The sequence below is a fragment of the Rhipicephalus microplus genome, chromosome 5, assembly GCF_043290135.1.
Source record: "Rhipicephalus microplus isolate Deutch F79 chromosome 5, USDA_Rmic, whole genome shotgun sequence".
Taxonomy (NCBI): Eukaryota; Metazoa; Arthropoda; class Arachnida; order Ixodida; family Ixodidae; genus Rhipicephalus; species Rhipicephalus microplus.
This window is the reverse complement of record NC_134704.1, coordinates 195,051,421-195,075,201: the sequence shown is the minus strand read 5'-3', so window position 1 is coordinate 195,075,201 and position 23,781 is coordinate 195,051,421. Positions and strand designations below refer to the sequence as shown.

The 23,781-nt window shown below is 45.5% G+C and overlaps 1 long non-coding RNA gene across 4 annotated transcripts in view; it reads left to right on the top strand.

Moving 5' to 3' along the window:
* The window catches only part of LOC142818076 (uncharacterized), a 128,462-nt gene that overhangs the window by 10,431 nt on the left and 94,250 nt on the right, over window positions 1-23,781 (top strand). For all 4 annotated transcript variants that reach the window (XR_012895543.1, XR_012895540.1, XR_012895541.1 and 1 more), the window contains exon 4: window positions 1,136-1,185. This is a non-coding gene — a long non-coding RNA (uncharacterized LOC142818076). The remainder of the gene's footprint in view (window positions 1-1,135; window positions 1,186-23,781) is intronic.

Genomic DNA, 23,781 nt, shown 5'->3' with positions numbered 1-23,781 from the left:
TTTCTCAGCGACCGCTAGGTATTTTTCACTTCTGTTTTTCGTTCTATATTACTTGAAGTACAGTCCAAGGCGTGTCATTCTTGCTTTTTCATTATGGCCTTTTGATATTTAGCTATTTGAGAAGTTGCACACAGCCTCGATGCCTGTTGCACAGACACCTCATGAAAAATAAGAACTAAAAAATTGTGAACGCAAATAAAAAAAATTCTACGAATGTCACGACCTCAATCAGACATCTTAATATGCATAGTGCTTTAAGCGAGTTTTCTATAATATTTTTTAAGCGAGTCAGACACGTAACAAGACCAGAAAGAGAAATATATTGTAAATCAAAAAGTTTCTGAAGAATAATTCAATAAATTTGTACAGTTGCATAAAAAAGCCATTTCCAATAAGTGTGCCAATTTTCATTGAAATCCATGAAGAAATAAGAAAGTTGGTATCAAAAGCCACGTCCCCCCTTAAGAAAGCTGTTAATTTCACTCTATGAGCCTTCCTAGCATTCATACGATATTGGTGACTGAGAATTGCAGTTTTTAAACATCTTTCCGTGTATGAATTTGTTTCATCACGTTGAAATGTTTGAATGTTGCTTTGATGATTCAAAAGTAAGTCAGTAAACATGTATTGAATTTGTAATCCTGTTGTCTTTGTTGCTGCTGCAGAAAGAAAGGTTCAAGCACAATAATGCCATAAAAGTTAGTTCTATCACAAACTTTGTGTTTGAATATGTATGGGCACTGGGTCATTTAATGTCATACTTGAGATGGAGCATGTTCAATGTCCCTGTTTAGCTCTTGGTGCTTTCACAACCAGTTTTTGCAAGTTGCGTGAAATAAGCTGCAGCTACAACTTACAAGCTGTGGATTGCTAATGGCAATGCCATTATTTATTATGTTTAATGGTCCTTAAGTGTTTATGTAAGTACAATTTTTTGTACTTACATAAAGCACTTAGTGTGTATTTTTGTGCAAACTCAACATGTAAGTAGTAAAGCTTTTATAAATCATCGTATTATATTTCGTTTTTAAGGTGCTGCAGTGCCCTTCATGGTGTGGTGGTGACCTAATGCTGCAACCGTATTTCAAATATTATGCAAGTACATGTGCCAATTGCATTGCAGTATCTTTTGCAGATTCCGCTGTAAGTGAGACACACTTCAGTTGACCATACTGACACAGACATGTAAGTGAGGCATGCTATTGGGCATATACTCTGAAAAACTGGGCCGCCAAGCCCACAAACGTTTTTCCAATTGACATGAAAGCATTCAGACAGCAGAGCATCACTCTGTCATATTCAGTGTTCTTTTTTCACATAAACATGCCAAGTGCCACAATAAAAAGCATCGTCATCTGAAATTAACTGCATGAAGTTAAAGTGATTGCGCAGCACTGTAGAAGCGACTACCGGGTTGTATATTGTATTGATATGCGAGACACTAAAATGGTCGAATGATCGAGAACACCGTCATTTAAAAATGACTACGTGCAGTCACATCGGCGGTCAAGCTGTCATGTTGACAACTGGGTTGTGTTTCTTATTGACATGGCGAGCAGTGAAAATGATCAAGAACACTGTCATTTTTATATGACAATATGCTGTCAAATTGACGACTAGGTTGTATTTCTTGTTGACATGCTAGTTGTCAAAATGACCAAGAACACTGTGATTTCTATATGAGAACATGCTGCCAAATTGACGACTAGGTTGTATTTCGTATTGACATGGGAGACGTCAAAATGAAAAAAAAATACAGCGTAATTTAGAAATGACGGCTTGCTGTCCCATTGACGTTCAAATGCTTGAAAATAGCGCTGCCAAGATTTTCGCATCATTTTGACGAGATTTTTTTAACAGTGTATTTCACTGTATTCATGGCCCTGTGGCCCAACGCTCGCCAAACCTTTCTAAAACCAAGGAGGTTACGCCCAGCGAGTATAACGAAGCAACCCTTTCTTGTCAGATAGTGCTCAATGTACATGCCAATGGCTGCTAGTGGAGTTAACGCAGCGTGCGTGTTAACTAAAAGCCGAATGCTCCTGTCTCTCATTCCCCCTTAGCAGCCATTGGAATGTACATTGAGCACTATCTTTTATTGTTCAACAACGCACAGAAGAAATCTCTCATCGGTCCCACCTTGGAGGTCAAAATGTTACACTTAATACACACTACAACGGCTAAGAGGGACAAACGGGTGCCGCTATAAGAAGCTTTGCCCCTGTAAAATACGTGACAAACCCACTAGCGCGCCTACCCGCGCCTTGGTTAAGGTGTTCCCTAACATTTTCTGTACGAAGATACGCTTCTTTCGCACTGGTTTATGACAGTGGTAAGCAGTCACAGCGGTTATTGCTTTTGGGGCCGATAGCGAAACGTGATCATGACCCTAAGGAAGGTGCAACCCTCGAGGCACTCTAGAAAGAGCATTGCACTCTTGGCAACGACGCAGTTGAAGCATGACCAATCTCGAAGGTCTTTATTCATAACCTCCGAGAATAAAGATCTCGAAGTTTATGATTAGGGCGTTTTGATTTTTTGTTAAAAACACTTGTAGTGCTAGAATCGGGAATTGCCCTAAAAGAAAGCTGTTACGTTCTTCGCATTTCGATTCGTGTTAGCGGGTGACGGCTCTTTGTCGGAATAATGCAGATTCCACATGCACAAACAGTGTTCCTTCGCCGCCGACTGCTTCGTGTGGAACAGGGCTCATTAATAAAACTGCTGCATTAAGTGCTGCAAAAGGCCACTATGTCGTCGGGCACATATCATGCCTTGGTGGAGGAAGACAGAAAGCAGTGGGACGTGAAGCACCCGCACGCGTTGGCGGCTCAAAGCATGGTCCACTGCCCATGACCCCGAAAGTGCGCGCCAGTGGGTTGCTTTCCGGCTGTCCTAGTCATGACCTTCAATAAAAAGGCTGAACAGCGCAGTACCCTCACCCGAGGTATGTGCACTGGAATGGGGTAATAAGCCGTCATCCTCCGAAAAGGTGGCTTTTGTTGCGTTGATAACCAGCATTAACACAGCACGCTATGCTACATTGTCAAGACCAGTCATCACCCCCTTAAGTAAATTATGAGAAGCTAAGATACAAATGATCCGAGATCGATTGTTGCTACGCTGGTCGTGCGTGTACCTGGAAAACTCGTTAATTACTCTCTTTGGCGTACAATGCAGCGTTTCTGAATTTTTTTGTCTGCATGGCACACTCGGCGTTTAAGGAAGCTTGGTTGAAGAAGCAAATGAGGAAGCCTGGTGGATACTGATTCGAATGAAGGGTCTTTTCTAATAAGATACAAAGAGCACCACGAATACATCATCATGCCTTTAGCTTCGTTCATGCGCTTCGGCGCCTCGTGGAGGAGTAAAATCCCTGAAGAAATCAGGCAGCATTCATCGTTGAACTTTACACATTTACAGCGAAAGCTGTTATGAGATCACAACTCGTGTCTGAAGCAGCGCTGTAGTTGTCCACCGCCGCCGGTGTCCAAAACCACATCGCGTGAAATTAGCAAAACAAACCTAGAGTATAACACGGTGAGGCTCTAACCTGGATCCGCCAAGTTCCAGCCCAGTACTGTACCACAGAGCTACGCCGGTGCTTGGGACTTGTTGGCAAACTTGCCTTAAGCAGGTTTGATTTTGAGAAAGCAATCGCGGTAATACGACTTATAAAGCGGTTTAGGACAGCGAAAGACCAAGCAGTCGTCCCACAGTGCGAATAGCGTAACGAGTTGGTCGTTCAAAGCTCCAATCCAATAAAAAGGCTTGTTTTTGTTCAGCCATAAACTTTGCCGAATACCCACTTCAGACATACTTCTTTACTGCATTATTTCGCTGCATGAACAATTGGCACAAAATTCTTCGCGATAGTTTAGCGGATAACACGCTTCCCAGAAAAAATGGCAATAAATAGCATAGCGAGTGCCACCCTACTACCCTACAATTTTGAATATAATACAGTAGTGGGAATCAAGCAAGTGTTCATGTAGCAGTTACCCAATGAGTGTTTAGAAAAGGCTCTGAAAGGCCACTCTTCTAGCTTTTGCTGTGACTGTGCTGCGTCTTCCGCTCAGGCCTGACGTTTTTTTCTCACGTTCACATTACTCCCGAGCCTCATGCTGGTGAAGGGTGGTCATGGAACTCGCCTGATGATATTCACATTATTCTTCCGGACGTCCTCGTTCGTTTCATTGCACGAATTCAAATTAGTGTGGTAGTTAGGCATGTGTAAACGTGGATAAAATAAATATTCATGTGCTTTTTAGCCCTTCTGCAATTAAATCAGTAAGCAACCACACAGTCTGCTGCTGTTTAACGAAGTGCTATTTTGTAATCCACAATTCAGCACGTCGGTCAAGTAACGTGTCAGAAGCCCAAACTATGGTGATGTCGAAATGACGAGTTCGCGCTCATTATTAAAAAACAGAATCAGTTCCGCTCAAGGAAAGAACAGCCAGCGAGTGGCTCCGTCTTTCGACGGAATAGAAAAGAAAATCACAGTATGTCCGCTGAGTAAGTATGATGAGTGATGCGAAGGTTCTATCCATCCGTCTGTCTGTCCATCCTTCTGTCCGTCGTTCTGTCTCTCCATCTGTCTGTCTGTCAACAATAGGAAAACCACTAACGCCATTTAGTGATATTATTTTTAAGGATGGATGGATGGATGGATGCTATGAGCGTCCCCTTTATAACGGGGTGGTGACAAGTATGCCACCAGGCTCGACAAAAAAAAAAAAAAACCTTTTTTCTTTTTTTTTATGTTGGCCTAATGCCTCTACTTTGATAAATTCTATCTTAATGGAAAAAAGGTAAATTTTCAGCTTAAGTTCTCTGCCATTTACGGCACACTGTCCATATTTTATTTTTCCAATATTTATTTTTGTCCTTTCTCTCTAATTTTCTGCCACCAATACTCTAACCGTCTCTTACTTATTTCAATCGCGGGTGTGTTCAGCTTTCCATTGTTGTCCCTAAAACCCAAGGCTTCCTGTAGGCTCGTGCCCAAACGTACACCTGGGTGGATATCTCCACATTCAATCAGAACATGCTCCGCCGTTTCCTTATCTTTCCCGCAGCATGTGCATTGTTCTTCTTCTTTACTGAATCTTGCTTTATAACTACGCGTTCTAAGGCAACCCGATCTCGCTTCAAACAGTAAAGCGCTTCCCCTTGAATTATCGTAAAATGCCTCCCTCCTTATTTCATTTTTGCCCTTTCGGTAGTTACTCAAAGCCGGTTTTTTCTCCATAGCTGCCATCCAGTAAATCCTCTCCGCCTCCCTGACTTTTCCCTTAACGCTCTTTGTTGACATATGGCTCACAATACCAGCCGTATATTTACTAGTGAGTCTTCTAGTTCTTTTTCTCCACTGTGTGTCCACGCTCTTCCTATACAAATAACGGAACACCTTCTCTGCCCATCTACTCTCCTTCATATTTCTTAGCCTTTCTTCGAACCTTATTTTGCTCTGCGCTTCCCTCGCCTCAAAACCTGCCCACCCCATATCGCCCTTTACAGCCTCGTTTGTCGTCTTCCCGTGAGCACCCAACGCGAGGCGTCCCACAGTCCTTTGATTTACATCCATTCCCGATTGCACCTCTGCCCTCATGCACACCACTGAGTTCCCGAAAGTAAGCCCTGGAACCATTACACCCTTCCACAGACCTCGAAGCACCTCATACCTATTGTATCCCCACAACGCTCTGTGCTTCATTATTGCCGCATTCCTCTTTCCTTTTGCTGCTGAGGCTTTTTCCTGTACCTCCATGTATCTATCACTCTCATTTACCCATACTCCAAGGTACTTGTATTCACTTACCCTCGGTATTTCTTGGCCTTGTATGGACACCGTCTGATCACAGGGATAATTGAATACCATCAAACCACACTTCGTTACACTGAATCCTAGTCCAAGAGCTTCACCTTCCCTTCCGCATATATTCGCCAGCTGCTGTATATCATCTCGACTGTCCGCAAATAAGACGATATCGTCCGCATAAAATAAACCTGGAAGCTTCTGCTCAATCATCATGCCGCCCTGTTTGTGTGACAGATTAAAACCAATGTTGCTACCTTCTAGCGCTTTTTCCATACTCACCATGTACAGCATGAATAACAGTGGGGACAAAGGACATCCCTGTCTCAGACCCCTGCTAACCTCAACGTTCTCTTTGCTACGCATTCCTTCCCACTCTATGCAAACTGTGTTTTCTCGGTATATCTCCCTCAAAAGCTGTATACAGTCGTCGCCCATGCCCATTCCTTTCAATATATCCCACAAAATTTCCTGATTAACGTTGTCGTATGCCCCAGTGATGTCTAGAAAAGCCACGTACAAGGGCCTATTCTCTATTTTAGATATTTCTATACACTGAGTGAGAACAAACAGGTTATCGTCTAACCGCCTGTCGACTCGAAATCCGTTCTGAAGTTCTCCCAAAATATCGTTATGTTCGGCCCATGTTTCTATTTTCATTTTTACTGCTTGCATCGCCAACCTGTATAGTACCGATGTAATGGTTAGTGGTCTATACGAGCGAATCTTGTCCTTTTCTCCCTTGCCTTTATAGATTAAGTTCATTCTACTTTGTCGCCAACTGTCCGGTATTTGTCCGTCCTTTAAGCTTTTTTCTACTGCTTTTAACAATGCTTCCTTAGTGTTATGTCCTAGTTCGTTAATGAGGCTACCGGGAATCCCATCTAAACCCGCGGCAGTGCGCTTTGGAATTTTTCCTTCGGCCTTTTTCCAGTTGAAATTATCTAGTACTAGCTCTTCCTCTGTTGCTTTCTCCGCCACACTTTTACTCACCGGGGAGATCCCCTGGACGCTCTTTTGAAACGAATCGGCTGTTATCTTTTGGATGTAACCTAGCGCTTCGTACCCTTCCAATTGATTTCCTCCTTCATCTAGAATATGTTGTTGCGTTGTGACAGACTTCCTACCTAGCGCCTTTATGTGGCTCCAAAAAATCCTAGGCGCGGCCTCCTTTTTTTCGTGTATCTCTGTCATCCAGCGTTCACTTTCACCTTTAATTTTTGCCTCTACCAATTTCTGTACAAGGGATTTTTTCTCCAAATATATTTCCCATATTTTTTTGACTTCGTCCTGCGGCCGCTTCTCCTTTTTTGCCTTTCTATGCTCCCGTGATGCTTCGCGTCGCTTCTCGATCGCCTCCCGGATTTCCTTGTTCCACCAACTTTTTGGCTTCCTTTTTCCTTTCCAGCAAACGGTTTTCTTCTCTTTCCCTATCTCCTTCGTCATTAGATGTAACAGCTCCCTATACTCCCAGTCCTTGCCTGGTATTTCGCCTACTTCTTCCTCGACTCTTGCGGCTATATTTATTATTTGTTTGTCATTTAAATACGAGCTGCCAGACTTTGATTCCATGCTCGTATTTTTAGTTTCGTATCCCATTTGTAATGTTATTCGTTTATGATCACTACCCAAGCTGTTAATGCCTTCCTCGTCTATCCTCATTTCTGTCAGTTTGTGGTAAATTCTTTCAGTCATGAGACAATAATCAATACTTGATTGCTTGTTTCCGACTTCCCATGTGATCTGGCCGTCACATTTAGGCCCCGTGTTAACTATCTCCAGACTATGTTGCTCGCAAAGATCTAGTAATAACTTCCCATTGGTGTCTGAATATCCGTCAAGGTCATGTATGTGGGCATTCATGTCCCCTAGAAGGATGATTTCGGCCCCATTACCAAATTCCTTAATATCCGCACTCATGCAATCCACTATCTCCTGATTCTTTTCTCTGCAGTTATTCCCCGTCCACAAGTAGGCTACCCCTAGCCACGTTTTCTTTCCACCTACTGTGCCCAGAACCCAGAGGTGCTCTGAACACGTCTGTTTCACTCTAACCCATTTGGCTCCGCGGTGAATTAGCATTCCTACACCCCCACCTTTCCTTTCCGATATGGTCCTGTTACACCCTTCCCAAACATAATTTTTAATATGTGGTGGCTCTTCCAAGTCTCTAAGGTGTGTTTCTGTAACCGCATACACGCCTATCTGTTCTTTGTTTAACTGCTCCTCAATCTCTAACCATTTTGCCTTCTTTCTGCCACCCTGCATGTTTATGTAACTAATTGCAACACGCGCCTTTTTCCTTTTTCTTTTACCTTTTTTCTGGTTTTTCGCAATTCTACCTGTCAAAGCGTCCTCCTGGTTGTTTTCCCTGTTACGAGCTACCCCGGACTCCGAAGGGCCCGTGAGCCCCCCAAAAAAGCTACTGCGCGTCCTGCCAGTCGCCAGCCCACCTCGTGTCCAAGCCTCTTATCGAAATGAATCTTGTCTCTTTGGAATCCACCCCACCTGTGCACTTCCCTGTTTAAATCCACTACCTCGAAACCCTTCTCTCGACTAATTCGCCATATCTCTTTGTTTGCGTCGACTACCGCTCTTTGCAGGTTGACGTTGCGTACTGGTACTTCCGGTACTGTGCATACTACAATTTGCACCTGGGGGGACACGGTGCGCATGTCATCCACCCCTTTCGCCAAGGTCGTCGCTAGTCCTGACGATTCTTTTTTCAGGACGTCATTTAACCCTCCCGCAATTACAACGAGGTTACGATTGTTAGCTTTAGCTGCGAGTTGTTCACCCGCTTGACTCATTACTGTCCCCAGCGTTTGTCCTGGGAACGTCCCTATCGCAACTCTCTTGTCGCCTTTCACCCTTTCTTTGATTGCCGCTGCGCATCAAACTAAATTTCAGTCACCGGCGATGATGACCTGTTCAGACATTCCTTCTGAAACCTGCACCTGGCTGCCGACTAGGTGACTAGCGTGAGTCACGGCTGCTGGTTTGCTCCCTCCCTCCCTCAAAACTACTTCCCGGTAGCTGGGCCCTGTGGCCAATGTATCTGCCTTTGTCATGCCTGTTTCCCTCATCTCTCCCGCACGGGGGGTCGTCGCCATAATGCTTCCGCCGTCACCTGCGTCTTCGTTCCCCTTCACGACCTTCGATAGGCCTTTCTCGGCTGCCCGGAGCCTTTCCTCCATGGCTGACGTTTTCTCTCGCTCCTTCGCCAATGCATTCTCCAGCTCTGCGATTTTCCCCATGAGCCCACTCTGGACCGCCATCATATTTTTCATTTTCTCCTCGAACTCGCACTGTCTACACTTGGCGTCATCTTCTGCTTTCTCTTCCGCACTAATTTCCACCTTCCTCCCTATCCCGCACTCTGAACACTTTACGGTCTCTTTGACCATGGCTAGCTCAGTTTACCGATGCCCACGTGTTAGAAAACTGTACTAAAATACACTGGTCTAAGCCAAAAAGAACCACAATAATAAATAAATACGCTTACATATACATATACACACAGCGCCATCTATTGAGCAATGCGTAAACTAGAGAAGGCTACATACTAATACTACAACAAGGGCCAGGTTAACAGCACGAATGGTCCGGTCAAAAAAAAAAAATAAAAATAAGGAGTGCCCCTCGTCCCGCCCTTTTCTCTCTCGCTTTATCACCTGGCCATACTTGAGACTTGGCGCTTTTTAGATTTAGCTGCAAAGAACACAAGCTATATTTCAAGCCAGAGTGCTTAATATCACCTAGGCGTTTTCTTTCTCGGAGTGTTGTGTGCACACGATATTTATTTTACTGAAGAATGCGTCATTAGGGCTGTGCTGTCTCGTGGATCGTTGAGCGTGGCAGCGGGGTTGTGCCAGCTTGAAGAAGCATGATGTTCACCTGAGATGCCCGTACTTGCTCTGCAGAGCATTGCGAGTTCAAAAGTGATGGTCAATTGAGGACCCCCTGCACAACGCTCACACAATAGCGGTGGGGGTCTGCTGGCGATCAGATAGCGGATATATGTTGTATATATTTCTTGTGCTCAACCCTTACCATGTGATCGTCTCTGAAGGTTCCCAATATAACCACCAGGCAGGAATGAAGACTGAGCAGCAATGCCAGAAACAAAGAATCAAACCATTACTCATTCAGAATGCTTCCATATACAGGAAGTTGCGCATCATACAAAAATTCCATGGTGCGTTGTTTGCATTAAAATTAAAATAAACTATAGCATACATATGCGTCTACTTCATACTCGATATTTGCCTTCAGCACATTAAGCAATATTTAAGACAGGATCCACTCTCTATGCCCTTTTGCACTGCGTTCTGGACCATATTGCTGCTCAAATCCTCGTCAGGCTGCCCTATGCGTGTGTCCATCCACTGGATCAGCCCCTCACCACCACACGGTTCATTGCCTCGGGTGATGAAAGGCTTTTACCAATATCGGGCTTGTTGCGTCCCCTCCGTAGGTAAAGCAAGGACGATGGAGGCTTCACATCAAAACAAAAAATAACATTTATTAACTTAAGGCGCCCAACGGCAGGGTCGGCTCAGGGCGAGACAGCTCCACAGTGACCATCATTTAAGGCAGCAGCAATCGGCCAACGTGGATGGCAGTCTCCGTCCGTGGAAGCCAAGGCGTCTCTTCCCGGGCAGAACGCAGGCTGGCCATTTTGAAAAGCGCCAGTTGTCTACGCGCACCGCTACAGCGCAGCACGGGGCGCAAGCTCTTCATAGTCGGTGCGCGTGGTTCCCAGCCATCCTTGTCCCTCAAGAAGACGTGCTGGGCACCGAAAGTCGGCTTGTTATGTACGGCTGCAGGAACCTTGTGGCGACGATAAACAAAAACCAATAAATATTTTCTTCTTGTCAAGTGTTTGCGCCTTGCGCCAAACGATATGTAGAACAGCCCAATAAATGAAAAAAAGTACCAAAAAAGAAAATGTTCCATATTCTCACACCTTTCTTTGCTGCGTTACTGAAGACGCAGATTGTAGCGCTTGCTGGGCGGCGTTGATGACTGGGTGGCCAAGTTGCAGTAAGAAATGCCTGGGTACCCAGGAGCTGAATCTAGTCATGCAAAAAAAAAAGGCTGCAGATCGGAGACATGAATAGGGCCATACAATTGATTAGTCATGCAATCTGTCAAAATATACGAAATCGTGGATCTTTGAGTAGTTCTCTATTGCCCGTATCAACTGATTGCAGGGGAAGCAGAAAAAAAAAACATTTCGAAGCATCACTGAGGGGCTGCGTACGTTTTAAAACCAAGTCACCTAGCTCAAAGTTAATTCTCTTCCGAAGTTTTTCGAATTGTCTGGCCTGTTTCATGCGGGATACTTCGAGCTGCTGTCTGGCTTGTTGTACCACATCAGTCAGCTGGTGGCTCACGTCATCTGCAAACTTTGCAAGGGGTCTCCTAGTACCGGCTGCACGTGTCACAGCATTGTGGAAATGTCATTTTTTCCAGGAAATTTGTGCAGAAAAGAAACCTCTGCACCAATTCACTGTCATTTGAGTCACTAAAGTTATCTCTGCTACTTTCGGATACCAGTTCTTGTGACGCTTCGTATGCGTGACAAGCATACATTTTAGATTTTGGTTTACCCTGTCGGTGATGTTAGTGTGCGGGTCATACACCGACGTGCGCTTGTGACGAAATATCAGGGCATCAAAAGAATCTCTGAACACCTTGCTGGTGAAGTACCTTGCGTTGTCCGTGATCAACTGCGCAGAGAATCCGAAACTGGTGGAGGTTTCGAGAAGGAAGTCCCATACTCTCTGCGAAGTTAGTTTCCGCAAAGGAGACAATTTGACCCATTTTGTGAAATGGTCAGTCACAACACCAGGTACTGGTTTCGCTGTGGCCTCATGGGAAACGGACCCATTATGTGGCATGCTACTATTTGCCAAGAAACTTAGGCGTATCAGCCAAAAAGCAAGGGGGGCTGCCCCCCCGACCCCCCCTACTCTCGACAGTGGTAACTCTAGGCTGCAAGTTGGGGAAGCCAACAAAGAAGGCAATTTTTTTCTGTCACAACAGTATACACTCAGATAGGTTGTTACAGGAGAATGCAAATGTTAGGAGGCTATGTTACCACATAGTGAAATTTCGCCAAGATTTCTGCTGTGACAATTTTTCTTGTAGGCTCTTTGCGGTGCGGGTCGCCTATGCGACGCTTTCGCGTCTTGTGCTGTAATATTGCAGAACAGGCAACGCTGAACAGAGGCTCTATAATAGTACATCACCCCGCCGCGGTGTCTAGTGGCTAAGGTACTCAGCTGCTGACCCGCAGGTCGCGGGTTCAAATCCCGGCTGCGGCGGCTGCATTTTCAATGGAGGCGGAAATGTTGTAGGCCCGTGTGCTCAGATTTGGGTGTACGTTAAAGAACCCCAGGTGGTCGAAATTTCTGGAGCCCTCCACTACGGCGTTTCTTATATTCATATGGTGGTTTTGGGACGTTAAAGCCCACACATCTTTAAAATAGTACATCACTTGTTCATGCTTTTTATTCTGCTGTGACTTGTTGATGCAGTTACGGATGGGAACGAGCGAACTTTTTAAACACCTGTCAAAGGATTTGCTTCTTCCAGAAAATACCTTTATGTGATATGACATATAATTACCTTCGCTTTGTCGAAACTGTTGCGAGTTCATGAGTCTGACGGATTGTTTTTATTTTTAAGCTTTTCAGTACAGAAACGCAAAAAATTGTTTCCTCTTTAGTATTTTTTAAACCTGATCAGCCTTGCTTATGGTAACTTGAAGCCATAGCGGCCGTTTGCAAAGTGGCCACGAATAAAGTAGTGAACTCGAGCTCATTAGGAAGCTGAGTTTTTAGGCTTGCCTCTCAATTTGACCAACGGAATCTGGAAGAAAGTAAAAGACCGTGGGTTTTGGCACTATGAAGGCTTAGTTAAAAGTCATATAGGTTGGTTTTCACTCAACATAAATTGTCTTATACAGCTCCAAATACATATCGGACTGCAAAAAAGCACACACGTGCAGCGCTGCTCAGTTCTCTCTATTCCTCTTTCTTTCAGCAAGTATGGGCTCGCACAGATGTATACGCACACAAACTACTAAACACCGTTATGCTACAAGTAAAAATATTTTATTATATTCAAAATACATCTCACCAGCTGCAATAAGTAGCCACTGCTTATGTGATTGGCAGGTAGCTTACTTGTCTTACATTTGGAAGATTTGAAATTTATGCCTAAAGGTTACAATATTGCCTGGTATCTATCTATCCTTTTTACAATGTATTCATCAGATACTTGCTCTTTTTTCTTTATTGTTTGTTTTTTACAACAACGTTATTTCATATTTATTTTCGCACTCTAAAGGAGCAATACTTTCTTGGCGGTCACATTATTCATTTTTCACACATACTCTAACATATTCACAGTGCGCACGCATGTATTCACGTGTATTTACTGCAACCAAAAGTATTTGTCTGTACTGCGCATATGTGCACTGCTGCTGTCGTCTGGATTCGGCCCCATAGCCTCGTCAAGATCTATACGCAAAGCTTTCTTGCTAGGGTGGCCTTCAACATTCTACTTTGTGCGTGTCATAAGTAAAATTTCCCTTGACTTGACTTGCTGCTCTCTGGCTTCATGACGTCATTTAACAACCAGGCAAGTTTGTGGCACACAGAAAAATTTAACAGCGTGAGAACCACTGCCAAACAGTATGTCGTATAGAAAATAGTTTATTTTCCTATTTTTCAGGTGATTATGCATAAATGGTCCTTACGTAAAGGATTATTTTCGCGTAATTTGTTGCCTCGCATAACGAGATGATGCTGTGGCATGGCAAAGACAGCTTACACCGATTATATACAGCTATCGTTCATTTTGAAATGAAGCTGCAAAAGATAGTTTGACCTTATATTCACACACAATGTGTTCTTTCAAAGCAAAATTTTGTTTACACCGTTTGCATTGGCGTATTTAGGCAGGTGCGTGTAGGCCCCTTGAAAAATGTGGATACATATACAGTGGAATTAAACAATGAAGTGCGCCCATAACATCACTAATTATACATTTTTAAAGAAAAGGGTTGAGAAGCTGATAATAATTTAATATTATTATTATAGAAAACTATTTCCACCGCGTGAATCTGGTCATAAATCAAACCCATCAATATATATACGCAATTCCTTAAATTTTAACTTGTATTAGCTGTAAATTACTTAAGCATCATTATTCTCAAATTTAATACAAAGTTTGTCGACGACAATAGTCTACAACACCATAACCAGCACGCTTTTCGGAGAGGCCTGTCAACCGTAACGCAACTTGCCGCAACAATTCATGAACTGGCCGAAGCAATCAATCAACACCGCCAAATCGATATATTCTATGAATTTTTCAAAAGCGTCTCACCAGGTTTAACATAAAAACCTAGTTTGCCAGGCTGATTTGCAAACTCCTGCCTGGGCCAGTGACACATTAGATAGCAAACTACTTGTCCAGTCGCCAACAATTTGTGCAATGCAACGATCACGTCTCTAAAAGACTGAGCGTCACGTCCGGCGTGCCTCTGGGATGCATCTTGGTACGAATATATTTCTTCTAATGATAAATGACCTAAGGCCAACAATAATGCAAACATTACGGTTTTTGCAGATCAAAAGCTGCATTGACCAAATTCAGTTGAACGATGACCTGAATGACGGTGTATCATGCCACTCTAAGTGGCAAATGTGATCAATTCTTACAAAACAGTAGCGATTCAAGTCACAAAAAAGAAATCGCGCTTACCCTTTCATTGTGGCTACAACATCGTGCTACAAAATGTAGGGCAGTATAACTACCCTGCTGTAATCATAACTTCCGATCACCGTTGGACAGTGCGCATAAAAGCCGTAGCTATTGAGGCCTTAACGAAATTGTTTTTTTAAGCGGACGCTGCGACACGCTCACCGTCACACTAAGCATGTAGCATACGTCACGCTTGTCAGACCGATCTTGAAGTATGCTAGCATAATATGGCTGCCCTTCATGGGTAGTGGCATCCGCACGCTTGAAAACGTACCGCGTAAATTGATTAAATTTATTTTTAATCGATATCGTCGCGTCGACTCCCCAGCTGATTTACTACCCCGCGCTGATTTGCTCACACACGAAAGTCGTGCAAAGCTTGATCGCCTGAAGTTTCTACATTAGTCTTTGCACAGTTGTTTCAAAAGAGACCATGCAAGTTACGTGAAAGCCAAGGCGACAAGAGAAACACATTACAAAAATGATCACATACTATAGGAATACTCTTGCTTAGAGAGGAAGAACATTATGTGCCGCAGTGGGTCACGCCTTCAGCGAGAGGAGCCAAGCGCGAGCTGTTGCCCCGAGTGCTGTGATCCCTGGGTCCGTTGCTGCCGCCCGCTTTTCGCATCAATAGACATGCTGTGCAAATACTACTTGCGCCAATAAATTCCGTTTCGGAGTGGTGGAGGTGCGGGGTAACTCAACCTGGAACTCTGCAACAGGAAACTACCTGCCATTCCAAAATGGCTGAAGAAAACAACCAGCCAGGTACGACCCAGCCTCCGATGGTCATAGTGCCCACTGCGCTACGCGTGCGCGATCCACCTTTTTTCAACGGTACCGGTGAGCAAGACGTAGAAGATTGGCTGTCGACATTTGAAAAGGTAGGCGCAAGCAACTAGAGGGACGACACATCAAAGTTGCAGTATGTACCCTTCTACCTGAAAGTAGTGAGTCTCTGGTTTAAGAACGACCACTCAGAATTCGCCCCTCTGGGTGCTTTTAAGCTACGCATTAGCGATGTATTCGGTCTCCCCGAGGAACGCAAGCTCCGTGCCAAACAGCGTCTATGGAGACGCGCACAGCTTAAGGGAAGGCTTCTAAAGCTACATCGAGGATGTGCTCGACTTGTGAAAGCGCCTTGACCCTTCAATGATCGAAGCAGACAAGGTCAAACACATCTTGAAGGGGATAGACGACGACGCCTTCGAGATGTTGCTGGCCAAGGGCCTACGTACCGTGTCTGAACTCGCCACTCTTTGCCAGAGCTTCGAGGAGTTGCGCAAACAACGGGTCATCACACGGCGGCCCGCGACTACCGACGAAACTCTCGCGGCATTGACCCTAGGTGGAGACCACAACCCAATCATGTCGGAAATCAAACGATATGTGCGCGAGAAGGTGGCCCGACAAATTTCGTGTCTGTCGTATCAAACGGCAACGAAACCCTCTTCTGAACGTCTCGCGCCCACCATCAGACAGGTAATACAGGCGCAAGTCTCTGAGGCACTGCCGTCCGTCACTCAGACAACACCTGTCACCGCGCCTTAGACTTACGCTGCTGTTGCTGCTACTCCACCACGACCTCCACTTGGACCGACTCTCCAGCCTGTACGAGTACCAACGACACCATTTCCAGCAACACAACAGCGCTATAACAGAAACCCTTGGCGCACAGTTGACAATCGCCCGATCTCTTACTCATGCGGATATCCAGTTCACGTGGCGCGCTTCTGTCACCGGCACTTCGCAATGGGCCAGGCTGCAGCTCCGAGGTACTCTGACGAGTCTTTCCCTGCCCCGTACAACTCGCAACGAGAAGTGCCCCATCAATGCGACCGTCAATCAGTGCAACGCGACCCGTCACCATCTGAACAAGATCACCACCCTGCTGCCGACTACCGACAATTCAGTCTCCGTCGCTCATCCTCACCATGCCGCTACCGTTCTCCATCCCCGCTGCATGGCCGACCGAACCCGTAAAGACAGAAAAGTGACTGCCGCAGCTCCGGAGGCACGAGCTGCGAAATAGTCGCATTGTAGAAGTCCTCGCCCGTCCCCTACAAACGTTCTAGAACTGTTTGTTGAAGGTCTACGAAATCTTTCGCTTGTTTACGCGGGTGCCGCCGTGTCTGTGATGAGTCAAAAACTCTGCCGTTCGATACGAAAAGTAACGACGCCGCCTTCCGACGTTTTGCTGAATACCGCGAGCACACAATCAATTCGACCAGTCGGAGCATGTGCTGTGAGAGTAATCATCCGGGACGTCCTGTACCACATCGAGTTTCTCGTGTTGACCACTTGTTCCCACTACGTGATACTTGGAAGGGATTTTTTTGTCGCGCCTTCATGCCATAATTGACCTGGCTCACGCACAGGGGGAATTTTCCGTGTTTTCTGATGCGCCATCTACCTACAATGAGCTCACTCAAATTGGCAAGCTTGTTGCTTCCGACATATATGTTGCCCTTCTTAGTGCCATCGTCGCCGTATCAATCGCACTGAATTGTCCGGCTCTACCGTTGTGTTCTTCCCATCTGACGTTTTCAGTCGCCGCCATGGTACGTCTGTGCCATACGCCGTTCTGCCACCTCACCAAGATACTTCCGGAATTTTCGTTTGCAATACTAGCTCATGCTGTCTCGCCTTAAGAGCTCATGAAACACTGGGCTATGTTTTTCCTGTTAATAACAACGTTATTGTGCCTGTTGTGTACCATGACACTGGCCAGCAACTTCAACTGAACGCTGTTACTCCTCCTTTTACGCGGGATGACTACTCATCGGATATCTTCAATCGTTCCATCGACAGCAAGCTTCCTCTGGCTCAACGGAACCAGCTAATAACCCTTCTGCATGAATTCCGCGATTCATCTGACATTCCTCAAAAGGCACTGAGTCAAACTAACACCGTCGCTCACACGATCTACTCTGGAACGCACCCTCCTTTGCGGCAACGCCCCTGCCACGTATCACCCAAGGAACGAAGTTTAAATGAAGAGCACGTGGACGATATGCTTCATCGCAGTGTCATCAAGCCATCTTTTTGCCCCTGGTCTTCACCTGTTGTGCTAGTGAAGAAAAAAGACGGTTCGAATGGATTTTGTGTCGACTACCGGCGACTGAACAAAATTACACGGAAAGATGTATACCCTCTTTCCCGCATCGACGACGCTATCGATTGCCTATAAGGTGCTGAATTCTTTTCTTTGTTGGACTTACGTTCAGGTTACTGGTAGGTTCCGATGGCAGAGTGTGACCGTCCCAAAACACCGTTCGTTACGCCGGATGGCTTATACGAATTCATGGTTATGCCATTTGGTCTGTGCAATGCACCTGCAATGTTTGAACGAAAGATGGACAGCATGTTACGTGGCAGATATGCTTATGCCTATGTGATATGATATAAGCATATCTGCCTTAGATGGCAGATATGCTTATGTTACCTTGTTGATATTATCGTATTCTCTCCCGATTTTCCTACCCACGTTGACCCTTTGTGCACAATTCTTCAGTGCCTTACCAAGGCAAACCTCCAGGTTAACCTAAAGAAGTGCTACTTCGGGGCTCACCTACTTACTATACTTGGTCACGTTGTGTCAAAGAATGGAATCTGCCCCGACCCGGACAAACTTCGAGCCCTAGCTAACTTTCCGAAGCCGACTTCACTCAAATAACTTAGGAGCTTCATCGGCTTGTGCCCGTATTTTTGTCATTTCGTCAACAACGTTGCGTCAATAATAGCCCCACTTACGCAACAACTGAACGGTCCAGCTATGCTTTCTAATTGGACTCTGGCATGTGACGAAGCCTCGCATTCACGAAAGCGGAAATGAACTGCTCAGTAACTAAAAATGAATGCCTCGCAATCGTTTGGGCGTTAAGCAAGTTTCCTACTTACTTGTACGAACACAGTTTCGACGTTGTGACAGACCACCACGCACTTTGTTGGTTGGCGTCGCTAAAAGATCCTTCAGGTCGCCTTGAACGTTGGGCTCTTCGCCTACAAGAATTCGACATTCGTGTCATCTACCGCTCAGCACGAAAACACTCTGATGAGAACGCCCTCTCACGATCACCAGTGAGATCCAGCGCAGACCTGCATTCAGACGCCAACATCCCCATCGCTCCCATTTCCGTCTCAAGCATGTCGTCGGAACAGCGGAAAGACCCATGGATAAAATATCTCGTTAACACTCTTTCCCATTCCTTAACGTCTGCGCACCCACGCACTCTTCGGCGCCAAGCCACACATTTCGTGATGCGGCACGTGCAACTATACCGCAGAAGCTACCACGCGGATGGTCATAAATGGCTCTTGGTTATACCACGCCACATGCGATCTGGTGTTTGTGCCTATTTTCACGCCGACCCACAACAAGCTCACGCTGGTGTGTTAAAAACTTATCACCGGACCCGCCAGAGCTGCTACTGGAATGGTATGTACTGCTTTGCAGAAAAATACATTCCTGTTCATTATGCCAACAATGAAAGACAGCGGCTAATTCACCCGGATTATTACAACCTCTACCATGTCCGGCGCGCCCTTTCGACCGCGTTTGAATCGATCTATATGGTCCCCTTCCGTACACTGCCACTGGAAATTGATGGATCATTGTCGCCGTCGACCATCTAACGAGGTATGCTGAAACAGCTCTACTACCTACGGCTGGTGCACGTGACGTAGCCAATTTCGTCTTGCGACGCTTGGTACTGCATCATGGGGCACCACGTGAACTACTGAGTGGTCGAGGGCATGTTTTCTTATCCGAAATTTTACAACTCCTTCAAGCATGCCACACCGTGCACCACACCTCTACAGCCTACCACCCGCAGACCAACGGTCTAACTTAGCGCTTCAGTCGAACGCTAGGAGACATGCTCGCCATGTATGTCAATTGCGACAAATCAAACTAGAATGTCATTCTTCCGTTTGTGACCTATGCGTACAACACCGCTACGCAGTCAACCACAGGCTTCTCGCCTTTCTTCTATATGGGCGTGAGCCACGCTCCACCCTTGACACCATTTTGCCGTATCGTCCAGACGTCTCCGAGTTCGACCCTCTTACTAACACTGTGCACCAGGCTGAAGAGTGTTGTCAGTTGGCCCGATCATTCACCTCGGACAAGCAAGTACTCGAAAATGACCGCCACGACCACGACCACCAAGTTGAGAATTTTGCCTTGGGCTCGCTCGTCTGGCTCCGGCTGCCCTTCCACTTCCCAGGTCTATCCTCCAAGTTTGCCCCAAGTTTCACGGTCCTTATCGTGTCGTCGAACGTCGATCTCTTGTCACATACGTGATCGATCCGGTCACGCTATCTACAGACAGGCGACGCCTTGGTCGTGAGACTCTCCACGTGAGTCGTCTCAAGCCCTATCAAGACACACTCCTACTCTCGTCAGCTTGACTTGCCAGGATGGCTGGTCTTCGTCGCCGGGGTATTGTAAAGAGGAAGAAGATTATGTGCCGCAGTGGGTCACGCCTTTAGCGAGAGGAGCCAAGCGCGAGCTGTTGCCCCGAGTGCTGTGATTCATTGGTCCGTTGCTGCCGCCCGCTTTCCCCGGTGTTGGTGGTGGTGGTGTTGTTGCAGCAAGCGGGGTTAGCCTGGCCTGTATGGCCGGGAATTGTTCCGCCTGAGCATCTCCTGAATTTGGAAATTGTCACCACGTGTCAGACAGCCCAGTGTCTCGCAGGAAGTCCAACAAAATTCGTTGCACATTCCTCGTAGTTGCCACGGGTTCTTCAGGAAAGATGAGGTCATCAAGTGTCCGGTGCCCATGACAGCCTTTTCTCAAGGTGCGGATCATCGTTGCTATTTACAGATCAAACTATGGGATAAGCCAAATGAAATGTTCAATATCCCCGATGTCACGACAGAAGGCACAGAACGGGGAAGCTTATCTCCCAGTCTTGAATGACCAGGCCGGGGTGTATGCGGAGCCGGTTCTTATGCGGTACAACAGCTTCGCTTGTTCACGAGAAAGTCCATGAATTACATATGCTTGGTGTGAAAACTTATAGATCGCCTTGAAATGATTGCGTATCACATCTTTGTTGTTCTGGTAAGTCTTGGGAGTTCTTACTTTAGGAACAGATGTACGTGCTCCACATGCAAAGGCATCAGCCTTTTCATTGCTTTCAATGCCAACGTGGGATGGGATCCACTGGAACTTTATATAAAAACTCTTGCCATTTAGGTGTTTGGTTAGTGCCAGAGATTGTCGGGTGAACTTTTCTTGAGCTAGGCCATGATGCAGTCTTTGCAGCGCCGATTTGAAGTCCGCCAGCACTACAACATCTCGTGCAAAAAAGGATCGCGATTTTCGCAAAGCCGCTGTGATTGCTGCGCTTTCTACCGTTACGGACAAAACCACGCGATCAAGGCGGCCCGACCATGACACGCCAAGGCAGGGTATGCAGAAAGCCGCTGCGCAACTATCCGTTTGTGTGCACACTGATCCGTCAGTGTACACTTGTAGGTGGCTGCGGTACATGGTGCTGAAGTGGTCCAGCGCAAGAAATTTTGCTTCCGTGGCTGAAATGGTGCGCTTCGCTGGTAGATTGGGTACGCTGAAGTTACACGCAACATCCACAAAAGACCATGGCGGGTTCATAGGGTGCTGTTTGGGCAGATTCAAGCCTAAATATTAAAATGTGTTTAGTGCCGCGTTGAAATGTGAGCGAGTTCTTGCTCTTCGCCGCCGTAGAAGCGCCGTGCCTGCAAAGGACTCGCCCAGTCTTGACAGCTGCGTCAGTAAGGCCCAAAACGCCAAAAGGCGGAGCGGAAGAGACTCGGCTTCATTGGTGACCTTTGTGTTTGAAGCCGCCTGAGGGACTCCCATCGCCAAGCGAAGACCCTTTCTGTGCACTGCCTCTAGGCGTTCGAACTGGCTTGGTGACGATATCAGGGGCAGCTGATAAAGAATGTGACCTGTTATAAGCGCATCATTCATTTTAAGTGTGGACATAGAATTGTTGCCCCAACAAACCCCTGTAATGCGACGAAGAGCATTGATGCTTTGCACTGATGCAGTGACTATACCAATAACCGCACGTCACCATAATAGCTTGTTGTCGAAGGTAATGCCCTCTTTCCCCATCATTAGACCTGCTGTACAAGTATTACTTGCGCCAATAAACCCCGTTTCACTTGCAACAACAACACATTCTATTAATATTTTTTTCCTAAATGCATTCGGTAATAGAATCCTCTTAATCGGCTTGTAGTCTTACAGCGTACAGTTGAACAATTTAGAGAAATGTTGCGAAATACACGAAGCTTTCGATGATACGTTTATTAACATAGTATGCACTTTATTTTTATTCTATGATTGTTTCTTTTTATTGGGTTGATTGCCAATAATTTTATTTACACCAACTGTTACAAATGTGTTAACTTTTTCTCTACCCGTATTTAAGATTATATGCTGCCCTTCTGTGTTGCTGTGTACCTGCTGTTCACTTGTTCACTTGTTTTTGCGTTATACAATCTTTCAACTGCTACTATTCTTCATTCCGAAAGACATGACAAAGACTACGAATGAAAGAGAAAGCCGATCCGAAATTCGGGAACTTTGTGATGAAATGAAGTCTTCAACAGACAGTGTCAAGTTTATGAGCGATGAGTTCGGGGACATGAAAAGGCCCCTTAGGTAGGTCACAGAGGAAAGGGAAGCCTTGAAAAAGGCTAATGTAGAGCTACGTGCTAAGTGCAAAGAGAATGATAACATCATTCAGCAACTTCAGAAGAGGGTTGTTCAATCTGAGCGATACTCGCGCAGGTCAAACGTGGAAATTAAAGGGCTTATACAACAGGAAAACGAATGTGTTGCAGGACTTGTTGGAAACAATGGTGATGTACTTCGCGAGCCCATAGCACCTTCTGATATTGAAGTTTGTCACCGTGTGCCCACCCGAGAAGCTGGAAACTCTAACATAATTGTTCAGTTCAAGAGCGTACAGAAGAGGGCACTGTCCTTAAGACACTGCCCGGCGTTGAAGCGTCTTCTTTCACTTGCCTTGGCAAGACGGCGTGAATATCAATGGCACTTTGTCTGGACGCGAAACAGAAAGGTGCTTGTGCGCAAAATTGAGGCTAGCAGTGTAATCCATATTGCTTCGGAGGCTGACCTTCTAAAGATCGCGTAGAATACGGTGTACGTAATCTTAAAATCTTCATATTACTTTTGACGGCACAATGTATGGAGAATTTAGCCTGCCATCTGAAATATCCCTGCCTTCACACGGGAGAAATATTTCTGCCCTTCATGTGAACTCGCGTTCACTCGCTCATAAGCAAGACATTCTAGCAAAATTTCTTGCCGAGTTTATTTTTTCCTTTGATGTTATTATGTTCTCTGAAACAAGGTATCAAGAACACAGTGAAATGCTTATCATAGATGGATAAAGCCACTTCTTTGTTAATCGCGCCGGAAAACCTGGTGGTGGCGTTGCACTGCATGTTAAGCGCGGAATACATTGCGATGTGCTTGAGGAATTCACCTGCACCACGCCCCATTATGAAGTGCTCAGCGTTAAATCGGACAACATTCTGTTTGTCGTGATTTACCAACCACCTACTGGCAACGTGTCTAATTTCTTAGAATTCACTCAAAAACTTTAAAAGAAGGCTTCTTTTCACAAGTACAAAGTTCTTCTTGGTGGAGACTTCAACATTAACGTGCTCGATGTTGGCACTTCGACCCGTGCAGCTGTTAACCTTATGGATTCCCTCTGTTTCTGTAGCGTTATCAAAACACCTACTCGTGTGACGGCATCTTGTCAATCGGCTCTCGATAACTACATAGTTAACGCTGGTACACAGATTTACACTGCTGGGACCATCAGCTATAATATCAGCGACCACTGCACAATATACGTAGTATGCTTATTTTATGTTAATGAAAAATGCTTGCCTGATACCACGTTCAGTTATAGATGTCTGTCTAAGAAAAATATGCAACATTTTTGCGCACTTGCACTGCGCACAGACTGTTCCTCTTTATATAACAAAAAAGATGCTAGTGAGGCATACGGCGAACTCCTGTCAATTTTCACTCACCTTTACAATTTATATTTTCCATTAAAAAAAGGCAAAGTAATGAAACGTATTAGAAAGCCTTGAATGCAGTTTCAACACGTTAATATGATAAGTAAGAAAAATAGGTTATT